The sequence below is a fragment of the Anser anser genome (genome assembly GCF_964211835.1).
Source record: "Anser anser genome assembly, chromosome: 5".
Lineage (NCBI taxonomy): Eukaryota > Metazoa > Chordata > Aves > Anseriformes > Anatidae > Anser > Anser anser.
The window spans coordinates 46,717,604-46,733,449 of record NC_139725.1 but is presented as its reverse complement, the minus strand read 5'-3'; the positions used below and the strand labels follow the sequence as shown (position 1 = coordinate 46,733,449).

Sequence of the window (15,846 nt, the reverse complement as noted above, 5' to 3'; positions counted from 1 at the left end):
ATAAATTTAATTATTTAAGAAAACTTGCCATGATTTTTTTTTTTCTGTTCAAGTTGCATACCCTAGTTCAGAATACTAGGCATTATGTTAACCGGGGCATAACAAGAACTTTGAGAAAAAGGAAAATGCTTAACAAACAATGAGGTGCAGAACTTCTAGTAATAATAATGGCTATTTTATGATTTGTAATGAACCAGGTGAGTGATGATACAGAATGATATAACTGGGATGATGTCGGAATGATACTGGAAAGTGGAAGTCAGTTTTGGTGTTCCTTGGAGGTGTTAGGTGACCATAATGCACTGGAGCCATGAAGGAATGGAAGCATGTCAAACATATATCACAGGACTGAAAGGGGAATAGAAAACCTTTTAACTACTTATCTGAGCAGTAATGTAAATCAGGCAGCCAATGAACTACTACACCAAAAGAAATCTAAATTTAAGTGAAAAGAGTTGACAATTTAAAAGCAGATTTTTATGTCTATAGCTCTGCATCTCAAATTAAAGCAGTAAGTCCAATGTGTAAAGGTGTGTGATCTAGTCACATATTTATACATAGTCTTCTCTGAACAAATTATAGACAAGTTTACATAAAGTGTAATGAAAGTCACAGATTTGTCACTTTTTCTGCTTTGTGTCTAAGCATAGTGCAAATGTCCAACTTTTCTTTTATAGAGCTGCTGCATCCAACATTAATCCAATTTGGAAAATAAAAAATGGAAAAAAAAATAGAAAAAAAAGAAAAAAGTTTCTGTAAAGGCAGAAACTATCTCAAAGTAAACCTTGTATCACTTTTTGGCAGAAAACAACTTTTTGGTTTGCAGATGACCTTAACCGTGAAACATTTTTTTACAGTGGTCCTTAAGCCATATATGTTCTACATCAATTTTTCTCCCCCCATGTTTCATTTACACACCTGTATATATATCCAGAACAAAATTAGGTCACAAGTAATCACTTCTTCTATCATATTCTAGATAATGTCTGTGTCTGGTCCCCAGATTGAACCTTTCTCAGGGATGAACTCTTATCAAAAACCATGGCAGAAATAAAGCCACCCTGCTACACCAAATGCTCTGGATGACTAAAACTAACAAAGCATTATTATAAAAGGTAACATACTAAGTTGGAGAACTTCCCATCCATCTCCCCGCACCCGACTCCACCCCACCTTCATCTATTACAGGAATGACTGGCCAACTTCTGACTGCTTCAGTTGTCAGCTCAATGTAAGAGCTCCTCCTGCTGACCCAAGCCATCACAATATAATCCTACTGATCAGGAATCAGGAAGGAGTCTATTTTAAAAGCGGCACTGCTTTGCCAAATAGCAGTGAGTCAGGCTAAAACTAACAGAGCTGCATATGATTACTTGAAAAAAAAAATGAAAAAATGAAAAAAAGAAAAAAAAACATAAATATGTAAGCAGAGTTTTGAAGAAATATTCCTAACTCAGAATTGAAGAAAAATTATTAATACTGAAGTTTTTGCATTACATTTCCTACATAGGTATGCAACCCTTGAGGCTTTTCTTACTTAAAAACAAGCAAGCAAGCAAACAAAAAAAAAAAAAACACATCACTGAAAATGATTTGCTGCTTTGCGAGAGTTAATACTTATTTTTGCGTAACTGGTAAATTCAAATAAACCGTGTAAATATCCATACACAAATAGCAAATGAGATCAAGGGAGTACTATGTTATAAGCATTAAAGCAGCATAGGAATATGAACTACACCACAGCAGTCTCCCTATGACAGGATAAATACATATGTCACTTGTGCAATCCCAAAACAGGAATTAGAGCAACAATGCCTTTGTGTTACTGATGTCATAGCAGCTGTAGCAGCTTACACGTTTGTCTTTTCTAAGACTACTCTTGTGCAGTCCTTTAGAAAGAGGTCAGTACTCTGATGTTAAGGTGGAAATTCCCTCTGGTGTCCTGCCCTGTGGTCCAAATAGCAGTGTACACTTATGCGATGATCACTTTGTTAATGCATTTTTAGATCCACAGAGCATTACACCACTTTAGCTCTGCCCTGCTTATTAGGCTGAACAATGAAAGATCACATGAACAACTGAACAGTTAGCAGTGCCAAAATAGCACCATTTCACCTTCTGCTTTCTCTACAGTTTTAAAGAGATCCATTGTCAGTGTAATTCAGCAATCATGTTGCAAAGACACTGTTTGTCTTTAAAATAGCAACACTTAAAACAAAAATTATTGTTGTTATCTCTTTCAGACTGAATTTAAACTTCAAGCAGGTATTTCCTTTCATTTTTCTCTTTCAAGAGGAAACCTTGTTGGAAACATGGGACTGATGACAGGCTCTTGAGAGGAAGAGGTAAGTTAAGATGACAAGAACCATTCTGAAGTATTTTAATGGTGGATCATCCAGGGGAATAAAGCAAGATTAGGGCCTTATATCTCTAGTGGGTACTTCAATTCACATCTGACCTGCTGGATGCTAGTAAATGTAGGTTATCTTTGTTTGGAATGTTGGCCAAACTCTCTCCAAACAATTGAGGTATTATTCATGGGATATGATGTTATGAGCAGGAAATGATTCTATGAATACCTGATCTTTGAAGAGGTGAAGGGTTTACCTTTTTGTTTTGTTTTGTTTGTCTCGCCTTTTTTATCTTTTCTTTTTATGCAGTTTTAAAGCTGGATGACATAATTATTGTCCCAATGATACTGCACTGAGAGAAGCCAGCTGACAAAACGTTGAAGAAAGATTGCAAAGCCTCAGTTTGAAACATAATCTCAAATGTTTAAACACTTAAATAAATAAAATAGTCAGCTCAATGTCAGCCTAGAGCCTTGGCAGAAGAATAATGAAATGATCATGTGATTAGATGTATAGGTGTATGCATCTAATGTATACAAAGATATATAATACTTTGTGTTGTATATCTCCCTGTCTCCTTTTTTTTTTTTTTTTTTCTTTCACACTGCTATTTTGCATTGATTTTGGCCCTTTGCAAAGGACCAAAGACCAAAGGATATTTTCTCCAAGATTGGGATTAAGCAAAAAGAAAAGAAAAAAGGTTTCCTGGCTCCTTTCACTACATTGCTTAATATGATTTAGCTGGTGCAAGCAGATTTCTAAACACCTTGAAGGAAGATACAGCAGTAGCATCTCCTGTTATGCTGTCTTATAGCCTTTCTGATGACATATTGACTATGTAAATTAGGCTTCTCTAAAGATTTTTCAACTTTCTAGTCATCAGTCCCACATAATCTGGCTGCCATTAATATTGTATATCTATATTACAACCTAGGCAGCTTGATAAATTCAGCTTTCAACTATTTACAAAGCTGAATTCACCCACAATTGCAGTGCAGCTGATGTGTCCGCAACCACCCAGTTTCAGAAGTACCTGCTGCTGCTAACTAAGATGCCAAAAAGCTTTGACTGGTAGTAGTCCATGCTGATCATCCACTGTATTTAGCCTAAGAATAGCTACTGCTCATAGCCCGGCCACAGCAGTCAAATACAATGGGTGGGCTATGTTATTAATTATAAAATGTAATGTCATGGTAACACTAAAGTTATCGGTGTCTTGGTGAGGTCTGATCTGTTCAGTATCTGCAACACAGCTCTTCACAAACAAAGGAAATTCCAGGAAGCCTGTGCACTGATCCCTTAAGCAAAGCCATTTCAGGAGAGAGAATAGAGCATAAAAACTTTCCGATGACTCTCTATCCCTTGAAATGATGCCACCACTGAATGCATGCCAAACTGTTGATGAAACTGGTGTGTAAAAGGCTTGGTGTACATTGGAAACATGTGAATTATGTCAGCCAGCCTGGTTCTGCTTGGACTTTTGTCCAGAAAGGATATCTGTTATGATTTCCTATATCAGAACACAATAGACTGGAAAATAGTTTAAGGAAAGATGGAATAAGTGAATCTGGATCTAAAATACACAGTTGTCCAGCTCCTTCTCTGTGAAAAAAGTTTGGATTCAGAGTCATCCATTAAGATTGGCAGTCTGTTGTCTTATGATTTCTTCAGTGGAAGGCAATATAGAATGCCTCTGAGAGACAGAGGTGGTCTAAGCAGTGCTTTCCACGTGTGTTTTCCAGTTCAGTAAAATATAGAACAATAAAATATAAATAAATAAATAAATAACCTTTGGTAAACCTCATTCCTTCCTCTCATTCAAGAAATTTTAGCTTGTATGGTTGTTTTCATCTAAAATATTTTGGATTTTGACCACAGCAACTTGATTCTATTGATGCTTTATAAAAGTGGGTAAAATATATAAAAAATGGAAACTTTTTATCAAAACAGATAGAAATTTGATCATAACCTCTGCTTTAAACACTAAAATAATTCTGGCAGATAATTTCAAACATGCCAGAAGGACTGCCTTTTAGCCTTTTACTGCAGCTAGTTCTGTTCTTGTGGATTGTGCAAGCTGGAATGGGTTGCTCAGAACGTTGCTGAGATTGTAAGTCCTCTTCAAGTACAGATGTATGAAGCTGTCTACAACATTAGTTGTAGAAGGTTGTTACATATTAAAACTCAATGGGCTACAAATTTAAAGAGTATGCACTGTCAGAAAGACAGCTTGTTTTTTTGGTTTGGTGGTTGTTTGTTTTTGTTGTTTGTTTTCTTGTTCTTGTTTGTTTTGTTTTGTTTTGGTTGTTTGACTTATTGTGGGGGAAAAAAATGTTTCCAGCATGTTCTGCTGTCTTCTTTGCCCTTAAGAAGACAGTGACCTTCAAGATGTAAGCTGTTCATATACAGCAGCTCTAAACCCATCACTCTGACAGTTGAGAGACACTGAGCTTTAAGTGACTATGCTCAGAGCTGTGTCCAGGCAATCTCTCTACATGCTGCTTTTCTGCAGATTAGTGAACTACTTCATTTTTCCATACAACTCCCTCTACCTGCTGGTACTGTTTGCTCTTCCAGGCTCCAGCTACATCTGTACTTACTGAAATGGCACTCCTAAGCTACCAGTACACATAATAAGCCTTTCCCTGGAAAAGGCTTAAAGTGCCATAGCAGTTCCATCTTTACCTAGGCTGGTCTGAATCAGGTGGCCAATAGACTAGCAACACTCTGCATGGACCAGAGGAGCACTGACCTGTCTTAGGAATCAAAGCTTTAAAGTATGTTTGTAAGGAAAATGAGACTACTCTTGTCAGCAAAGTCTGTGGAAATGAAAACCCTCTATTCCAGGCAGCCATAGCATAGGGATTCAGTCAAAGCTATTATATCATAGGTGTGCATTAAAGTTATGTGCAATATACCCTCCACAGTTGCTATGAAATGCAGCTCCTTCTTTGAGCTTACTCAGACAAAAGCACCCTGGAGGCCATTAATAATGTGTAGCACATGTTAATTCTTACATCCAGCTCACTCCTTCTGAACTGGAGTATGGCTCTATTAGCCTTTTCTACTCCTTGTCTCCTTCTGAACTCTACAGCTGCAGAATCCATAAGTTAATAAATGGCTATCCGTCAACAAACAAACAAACAAACAAAAAACTTTATGAAATAATGTTCAAGCTAATTAAGAGCAATCATAGAATCATTAAGGTTGGAAAAGACCTCCAAGATCATCTAGTTCAACCATCCCTCTACCACCAATGTCACCCACTAAACCATGTCTCTAAGCACCATGTCCAACCTTTCCTTAAACATCCCCAGGGACGGTGACTCCACCACCTCCCTGGGCAACCCATTCCAATGCCTGACTACTCTTGCTGAAAAGAAATTTCTCTTAATTTCCAACCTGAATATCTCTATATAAATATCTCTAGATAAATTCTTGTCTGGGAAACAAACAAACAAACAAACAAACAAACACCATTAAATAATGTATCCCAAAGTAAAATCTAGTCTAGGAAGCATATTTGCTATATCACTCCTTTCATGCTGTCATGTTCCTTTCTCCAGGAATAACTATACTATTTATATAGTGTGTGTATAAATATGAATATTTACATAAAAATATATAAGTATATATATATTTACATATATCTATCAAAGTTCTCATAAGTATTCCTTGCTGTACACTGGATGCTATAAAATCTCACTTATCCTTGGAGGGAGAGCTGACTGCAGGGTGAGTGTACAGTGACTGGCAGTGTTTTATGAAACCTGACAAATGTAGGTGTAATAACAATAGACATAGAATGTCAACATCCAAAGTTTTCTGGCCAGACATTTAATCTTTTATGACCTGGAGATGCTTATTACTCCTTAAATAGATCTCCCAATGACTATTAACAGATGCTTTGTATTTATACAGGCTTATTTACATGGTGCTAGAGAAGTGAATGGCACCATTTAGAAAGAATATATTAAATATTGAAAAAGCGAGGAGAACAAATAATATCTCTCTTACATGAAAAGATCTTCCAACAAAATGAAATGCTTTTTACAGTTATTTGCATTAGCATCATAGCTGTGTTCACTCTTCCAGAACAGTCTGCAAAGGGACTGAGTCAGTGACATCATTGTCTTATTATGGGCACGGATTCTGGGCTGACGTTCGTCATCCTGTCAACAGCAAGTGTGACCATTTGCAGGGCAAGGACATGTCAGGACACCTGGGACACATTTGTATATACAGCCTTTTCCTGCTGTCTGTCTGCTGGCCACTTAAACTTAATCCCTCCCATGTGCCACTTAAAGTCCACAGTGACTTTAAGGGTGAGAGAAAGGAGGGGAGGGACAGGGGGGTGGGGAGAAGAGGAAAAAGTGTTGATAAGAGAGTACAATGACTGGAACGTATAGATTGATGGGAGGGGATGTGGCAGGATTAATGCTTGTTATGTGAAGAATCTTCTTAGAGGCTCAGGAGAAAATTATATTTAAAAAAATAAAATAAAAAAGCAGGAGGAACTTAAGGAGTTAAGTAATTTGTGATTTCCAGATTTTCTTTGTGACTCTTTGTCATTTCATATTTTAATATTTTACCTGTTCTTTATCTTTATACTGCTATCATTTTGTATATACACACACATATGTATCTATGTGTACATAAACCAGAAAACAGTTAACATTCTGTTTCCAGTAAGTCATGTATCTGCTTTCTCACTACATCTGACTAAATAAATTCAGTTCAGCTGCTCAAGGAAAGTAGGGACACTGATTGTCATTCCTTATTTTTGAATAAATTGTTGATTCTTTGTACACGTGAAAAAAAAAACTGTAACAGGGTATTTGAGTTTCTTTTTCCACAAATGGTCAGAAGCATTGATCTCTTTAAAAGTACCTCCAGTGGGGACATCCCTTCAAAAGCATACAGTGCAATACCAGCTTCAAGATTCATAATACCAATTCAGTATTTCTTGTACCAGTTCCAAGAGAACAAAGACTTTCCATATGAGAGTGACAAGATTTGAAATAAATAATGTGCTGATGTTTATGAACAGAGAACATTAGATCAAAATATGAATTTATTCTTTTCATTTATGAATAAGCCACTCAAGTAAAATCTACACCCTGTGGAGTAACTCTAGGTGCCTAATTGCCTGTAAGCAAACCATTACAACATGATTATTCCATCAGCTGCAGGGAGGACACAGTGGGGAAAAACAACTTGTAAGTAAAGTTTTCACACCCCTGCCTGATGGTGAACTCCTCATCTGCTTTTCACATTCTAAATCCAGAATGTGTCTCTTCTCACAAACTCCCAATCTCACAAAACCCCTAGTGCTGGCATATGCAGCACGCTGTGCTGTGGCAATTGTGCCAGATAATTAGAAACAAATTTAGCCCTGGTATAAGCATGCACATAGTTCCCAACAAAGCCACTGCCTTTATTAAGAAAAATGTGACAATAAGAAAGAAGTTCTTTGACACTTATAAAGGCGTAAATGTGTCATCATACAGCATCAACAGATCTCCAGCTCTTCTTTTTTATCTTCACTTTGGCTGTCTCTAGAAGTAGCCAAAGAGTGATGACTGCAACAGAAGGTGGAAAAATTTGGAAAGCAATGCAATGGCAGTGATTAAATATATTATTTTAAAAACATATATTTTATTGACAGTGAGCGTTTTGTGGATAGAAGATAATCTCTATATTTTTTCAAGACATATGAGTACAAGAGTATAGATAGAATCTTCTTAGAAGTGTCACTGTATTGATTAACATCAAGCTTTATACTGTTTCCTTCATATTTTATCAGTGTAGCTACTGACTTATTAGTTTCAGGCTACAGAAATGGATTATACAGAAAATAAGAAAAATAAAAATAAGTTCAATCTGGTGCTTTTCTAATCTCTGGTTATCTAAAAAGATCTGTAATCAAGAGTCAGTATTAAGACTGCTGATAATCTATGCAGAAAGAGAAGTGCGCTAAGGGAAATGTCCCTTTAACCCAAGTAGTACCTCAAAGAATAATGGGGGATTTGCTCAGAAAAGGCAGTGAGAACAGACTTTTCGGAAAATTTTCTGAAACTTCTTCTGTTTGGAAAAGATATAGTAAAATTAAGGCCAGCTGGAATTCAAAAATGCAAAACTAAAAGTAAATATGAATATGTATTTATGCACATGCATATAAATCACTATATAATTTCTTAACAGTTAAAGACTGTCTTAAAAACTCCAGGAAATTGTACTAGTCTTCATTTCAATTTTGAGGAAGTATAAATAAATCCAGAAGCAATCCATCTCCCCCACCTGTTTCTGTAGATTAATTGATTATTGCTCATTATCCACAAATTTGATCACTACAGCCACACCTTAAAAAAGGTCAAGGTTGATCCTCTTGCTTATGATGTGTCATGTCTTCTTCTTAAAAATAAAAAATAAAATAAATAAATAAATAAAAGCAACAAGGAGGACAGAGCTGCTAGTTCACTGCCTTTTATAATCCTCATGCCTATGAGTACTTAGTATTCAGCTCCCTTATGATGGAGACAGAAAATCACAAGTGATTACTACTTGTTATGTGACTCATTAAACTAGGATAACTCAATTGCTTGCAATAACATATTCTCACCTTATTGTCTCAGCATCTGCTGTATTCTGTCTGCTGGACACCACCAACCCTGAGCCAAGGGATCACCTGAGAAGAATGAGATCTTTGAGATCTAACACATGAAAATTCCACGTGACAAAGAATTCAAGGAACTCAAATTGCATTTAATGACATTGCATTGCTTCATCTTAGACTTCAACATCAGACAGAGGAAAATCAGAAAATAGAAATTAAAAAATAGACTGAGTCTATATGTTGAATGAAGATGTTTATCTTCATTCAATTACAGCAATTACACTAAGGAAACCTGGCAGTGAAGAGAATTACTCATTCTTTTCCTGGGGAAGAGATTTACAGGTATGTCTGCCTCATTTTTACTACCCAGGTATCCATCTTGTTAACCCTGATGGATTTACCCTTTGTGCTTATAGCCTTTTTAAAAGTCATAAAGAGATTCATAAAGAGTTTCTGGCTTATGTGATACAGTTCTTAACCCATGGGGAAAGACAGAAATGTTTCTACGTTTTCCAGACACTATTTTATCTCCTACAGGCTTCCTTCCAGAGGAGGGTGACGAAGATGGTGAAGGGCCTAGAGGGGAAGACATATGAGGAGCGGCTGAGGTCACTGGGCCTGTTCAGCCTGGAGAAGAGGAGGCTGAGGGGAGGTCTCATCGCAGTCTACAACTTCCTCGCGAGGGGGAGTGGAGGGGCAGGGGACCTATTCTCCGTAAACACCAGTGACAGGACCCGCGGGAATGGTGTTAAGCTGAGGCAGGGGAAGTTTAGGCTGGACATCAGGAAGAGGTTCTTCACTGAGAGGTTGGTTGCACACTGGAACAGGCTCCCCAGTGAAGTAGTCACTGCACCAAGCCTGTCTGAATTTAAGAAGTGATTGGACTGTGCACTTAGTCACATGGTCTAAACTTTTGGGTAGACCTGTGCAGTGCCAGGAGTTGGACTCGATGATCCTTATGGGTCCCTTCCAACTCGGGATATTCTATGATTCTATGATTCTTGTCACTATGCTTCTGTGATAAATCTCAGGACAATATAACTCTACTGTTTACCTGCTTAGACAGTGACACCCGCTAGACAAATGATGTACAGCACCTGAAAATATATAAAAAAAAAAAAAAGATAAAAGAAACAAGAAACAACTTAAAATAAGAGGTACAAGTGTTATTTTGGGTAAAATCTATTTTCATTTAAAATGTTTTATCGGCTTCCAGAATGCAGAGTAAAAATAATTTTCTCCAGTCAGACTTTTTATTACTTCTCTGTTACACCTGAACATTACTTAGAAGCTCAAAAAAATAAAATCACCAGAAACTCTTATGCAGAAGTAATGTGCATAACAATCAAAGGTGAGATCCAAAACAGCACTTAGGCATCTACCATACAATTAGAGTGCAATTTAAACACTGAAATCCAGATGGGTGATCTAAAATACTCCATTTGCTCACTCACATATCTGAGAGTCCTTAAGCATCTAAGTTTCTTAACTGCATGTGTCACTGCACACATCCAAATATGTCACCCTCTCAGCTGAATGGAATATCTAAACTCCCATCCTCCCCACCCAGTCCATCTGCGACGCAAAACAACGTGTCCTTGTGCTAAGTCCACCCATTGGCCCTGTGCTCTGTGCTTACTTCATGCATAATGACAGCATCAACTTCTGTACATTGCATAGCTCCCACAGACACTTCATTCGAAAATAGGTCAGGAGAAGGCGGCAAGTACTTTCATAACAAGACTGTTATGCAAAATGTGTTTAGCAATATCACCTCCTCCTCCTCCTCCCCCTTCTCGCTGGCTATCTTCTGAAAGTGAAGCAGGAGACAGTTGTCTTTGCTGACACTTAGATGGCTTAGGCAGAGAAGTGCAGGCAAAGCATTTTGGTTGCAAATCTTAGTTCCACAGAACCTAATTTGGACTGTGGATAAGTGCCTAAATTCAGGAGAAAGACAAAATTTAAAGCTTCTCTCTCTTTGCCATTTTCTGGTCTGTAGCTTAGACAACCACAATCCCAACATATTGGCTGATATGAATCATGTTTGGGGGCTGCACTAGAAAGTTTAGATGTCCCACGCTGCACCATTAATTCCATTCCTGAGACTTGCATCTAATTTTGAGGAACTGTATCCATGAGCAGTTTGTGTAGCCCCAGAAAAATATCCATTTAACTAAGGAAACGTAAAAATAGAGGATCAGTCCTCTTCTACTCTATGTTCTGTGAACCTCCCCTGCCCGTACTGCCTTCAGCAGGAACAGGAGAATCAAAGCAACACAAAGACCTAGTTTTGTTCATTTTATTCACGAAGATTACAATGACCTTGACATCTCTGAGAAATATTTCTGTTTCACAAAGCCACCTGCAAATGAAGCAAGGGATGCAGTGATAAGACAAGCCAACAATACTCATTTTATTTTTACAGACAGTTCAGAAAAGGTAAGTTACATGTAACACACACACACACACACAATAAATAAATAAATCCTTAGTTAATATATTTTCCCAGTATTCTAGTCAGTATCTGCTTTATCTCACTTCCTTACAACCCTATAGGCTTGCAATTAAATTGCAATTTATATTGCAGTCTAACAGGTGGCCAAAGTTGTGCAGAGGTCCAGATCTGTGTCCTTTGGAATACTCTTTTTGAAATGCAAACAGTGACAATATAGTGAGAAATTTTTGGAAAGGGGTGAATGTATTTCATTTCATCGATGAAATTTATATTATATCTTTTATCTTTATCTCACAGATTTTCCCTGTAATTATCTGACAGATAATTACTGCAGCTGGAATTACTGGGCCATGAGCTCACAGGTTCTAGTCCACCTCACTCATGCTGCACACCTCCCTTTCGAATACTATGTGCTATTTTCCTATTTAAAATCCTGTCCAGAAATGAGATATTCACGTTCTCTGAACCAAAAGCCTTGCAAAAGATTCATTCATAGCAACATTCTTTCAGTTTTGTTAGCTTTATTTTCAGAGTGTTGAAACAGAGGCACAGAGAGGTAGTATAAATAGCCCTATGGTTACTGAATGAGTTAGAAAAGAAATCCAACATGAACTTTCCTGCTGTGGCCATCAGATTACACTTTCTGCATCCTGAAGCTGGCCTGCTTTTCCAAGTTCTATTCTTGTAATATTCAAGGGGAAAGACTTAACAGATTTATTTTTAATGAAAAACCTATGTGGTCAATGGGTATTAACTTGGACTGAAATGTTTGCCAAGGTCCATGCTAAAGGCTCATTGACTCTGTCAAAGATACAACAAGCATGCTGATTTGTGTTTTCATTTTATTTTTGTTTTTCCATTTTCAAATCTATTCCTGACCCTCAGAACATTGAGCAGGACTCCCTGTAGCTCTTTTTAGGTATCACAGTGTGGGTGCGTGCATACCATGGAAGTACTGATAAACGAGGCCAGGTATATTTTAATAACCTTCGATGTGGAAGGTATTTGTGCACCACTCTTACACACAGTCAGTCACTGTGTATCTTGGCAAAGAAAGATCCATTTCTGAGGAAAGAGAACTATTTCCATCCTTAATAAGTCATTCCAAGTTTCCTGTGATGTTATAAATAATCAGGCAAGCAGCCGGCTTTATTCTCCCTAATTTGATATGGCAGACTTGGAGAGCAGAAAAGTTCAGCCTCAACATAAGCTCTAGAGTTGGACTTTGACCAAGATTTCCCCCTTCTCTCTCCTAATGAGATAAAGTTTATCATAAAACATGCTTACCAAAGGCAGCTGAGACAGGGCCCAGGCTTCACATCTATTTCCTAGGAGCCCCCTGCTCATAGTCAATCCTGCGTGCTGCATGCATGAGGTCACAGCATGCTGGGCTTGCTTTGGGGAGCTGGCAGCCAGTCTGACAGTCTTAGCTAATACACTTGTCATTTGGGAAAATAATAATAAAAAAGTGCTTGCAAAACAGTTTAAATTAGTTTGTGAGTAATTGGAAAAGGAAATATAGAGTCACACTCTTTTATATGTGTGTCCAGAAGGCAGTGAGGTGATGCACTGAGTACCTGGGTTACTGGCAACAGTCAAACATGCTCATGACAGGCTATCTTTTCAAAAATGGGGAGATACAGTGATATTCTCAGAACTTTCAAGAGCTGCATGATGCAGAGACATAAGGGGGTTGCAGAATTTATTTTTATTCATGAAAGAAGGTCAATTGAAAGGGCACATTGCTTCATAATTGTAAGAGAAACAAGAAAAATCTGTGATTATATTAGAACCTGAGGAAAAGAAATATATATATATTTTTTAAAGTATGCCTCTGTAAATGATGCTTTGCAACCTTTTGGGAAAGTTGTTTAAGCTGTTTCTAATTACCATTCAATTGCAAAAGAGGTTGAGTAAGTAACCTCCTACCTATATCTTGGAAATTTCAGGAAAATTAATTAGATAATGTTATTGAAATGGCTTGTAGGCATTCTATAATACTACCACAGGCCAAGACAGCGCATAGAAGTTCATTGCTTTCAAATACAAGGGAAAGGGTTTTTTGTTGTTGTTGTCCAAATGCCTCAAGTTATAGTTTCAGATCAGCTTCATTTCCAGAATGCAACCCAGATGTATTGTTATGGGCTTTAAAATAAAATTATTGCTTAAAGGTGAAGCATGATAATAGAAAAAATTAACTTGTTCTGATGAGTCATAACATAAAGTAATTTCCCATTAAAAACAAAACTAAAACCTGAGTTTTTTTCCTTTACTCCAGATGGCATTCCTTCAGAAGAGGAATACCCAACTTGGATCTATTATGCTTCCTAAAACACTCTGTGTTCCTAAAGGAATTATTATATGGGAATTGAGAATATTTTCCTAAAGAGGTCTACCACCATTTTTTAATTCTGTTTTAAGAAAATTAGGTTAACTGTTATATGAGTTATGCTTTCCTTTATTTTTTATCACTTTTTGAGAAAGATTAACCAAGTACCTTTTCTAGTCCCTTCTATCTCTTTTCTGTCTATTTCTTTCCATTCATCAGAATAAAAAGAACTCTCTTCAAGACTGAAAAAGTTTTTCTGGACAGTGAAGTAATGTTCTCAGGTAGAATAGAGGACAAAAAGTGTAGAGAGACTGGACTATTCATTTTGCGTACTGGGGCAATTCTGGTGTCTGGAGAAGAGGTTTCTGCTTCTTTAGCAGCAGGTCTGTGCAACACAAACTGGCTGCTTTCTGGAAATTGTATAGCTGAATCTCATTTTCACAAAGATTGGTTCAAACCACTCAGGTGGTGGAAAGGAGTCTTTAAGTATAAATCATATTTATACATACTACAAGGCTGCTTTATATGGCTAAGTCAGTGGAAAGTTGCTTCGGTGTAAATACACTTTAGGACCCCATACTTTTAATTTGGCATAAATAGGAAAGAAAGAAAAAAAAAGAGAAAGAAAACGCTTTCCGTGTCCAAAGTTAAGGTTGGATAATAGCCATACTGTAACGTAAGCTAGGATTTCAAATGTTTCTCAGGAAACAGGTCTCCAGCTTCCATTCACTTTCAAGGGGACTGAATGACTCACTTCCTTAGACCTGTTTGAAACCCAGTCCAGAATGATTACCCTGTCTGTGTACAACTAGATTGTTTTCTAATGACTGGCTGCAGTCTGACAGACCCACTATCACAAAGAGTTTACTTTGGGTCAAGCAATAAAGCTCTTTGTTTTCAGCACTGGAAGTCTTACCTGGCAGTCCGTGTTCAAGCTGCAGCTGGCAAAGGTATTGGTTTTGCCTGTGGCATCACTAAAGTGCCACCTCAGAGGAGCTAATCAGGATGAGGTCTGGCCTGTTCTTGAATGCTTACTTGGCAGATTTCCAAGCAAAACACCAAGTGTTAGTCATTCTGTAGGTCTCACTCCTCCATTTTAGTCAACAGTGAACCATTACCCCAGAATCTCAAAAACAGCCAGCAATGGAACTGTCCTGTGACCAACCGTTGACTGCAGGGTGAAGGGTTTTTGATCCACGCCTTCCAACATTGTTTATTTTCCAGAACTGCCAGAGACACCAGCAAAACTTAGATCCCATTCTGGTAGCTGAACACGGATGTATGTGAAGAGACTTCCCATGTTACCATTCTGAGAAAACAGAATGATGAGATAGAAGAAGAAAGCTCAAAAAAGAAAAAAAAAAAAAAAGAAAAAAAAAAAAGTCAGAGAGCTTTAAGTCTGGAACAGTTTCTGTGGAATTTAAGAATTTAGTCCAACCTCAGATAATCTAACTTGAAGTAGCTGTCGAGCAACCCCCTACAGTTAGTGGAGAGAGACAGGTACCTGCAGAAAATGCTCTCTCTCTTTCCTGACACTTTAGAAATTGTTAGGATTAATTATCCTCTGCAGATACTTTTGTCTCCATTGGCAAAAGAGGTGTCTTAAATTTATGTTAGATAAATAGGTGCAGTCTCTTTAGCCTTAGATTTTTAATTGCAATATCATCAGGACTATATCTAGCATAAACATAAATGCAGAGCAGACTGAATTGTTTAGCAGACGATATTATGGTGTATACCTTTAAGAATCTGACTGATTTGTGATTCAACAAATAAATGGTGACTTTCATATATAGAGGAATACAAACATATGAACAGACACACACATGTATATGCATATATATTGTACATTCAATCAATATCTGAAACTGTCAACAATGTAAAACAGCCAAGGGTCTTTTCCGGAAAGTAGAAAGCCAAAATTACAAGGTGATTAATGATGATGGATTTTATTGATTTTATTAGCAAACAAACCTTCAAACAATTGTTCTTTGTTCTATGGAGGCAATATTCCCAATGCGCTGAGCACCTAAGTATTTGCTAATTTATTATATGTGAAGCAAGGTCACTGAATGCACTGGTTTTCATACCCCTC

The 15,846-nt window shown here is 37.4% G+C and overlaps 1 long non-coding RNA gene across 1 annotated transcript; it reads left to right on the top strand.

Moving 5' to 3' along the window:
* Window positions 1–1,296: 1,296 nt before the first annotated feature.
* LOC310900381 lies at window positions 1,297–10,843 on the top strand. Its single transcript, XR_014585099.1, has 3 exons — window positions 1,297–2,345; window positions 8,987–9,309; window positions 9,505–10,843. It is a non-coding gene; the product is annotated as an uncharacterized lncRNA (long non-coding RNA).
* The last annotated feature ends 5,003 nt before the right edge of the window (window positions 10,844–15,846 follow it).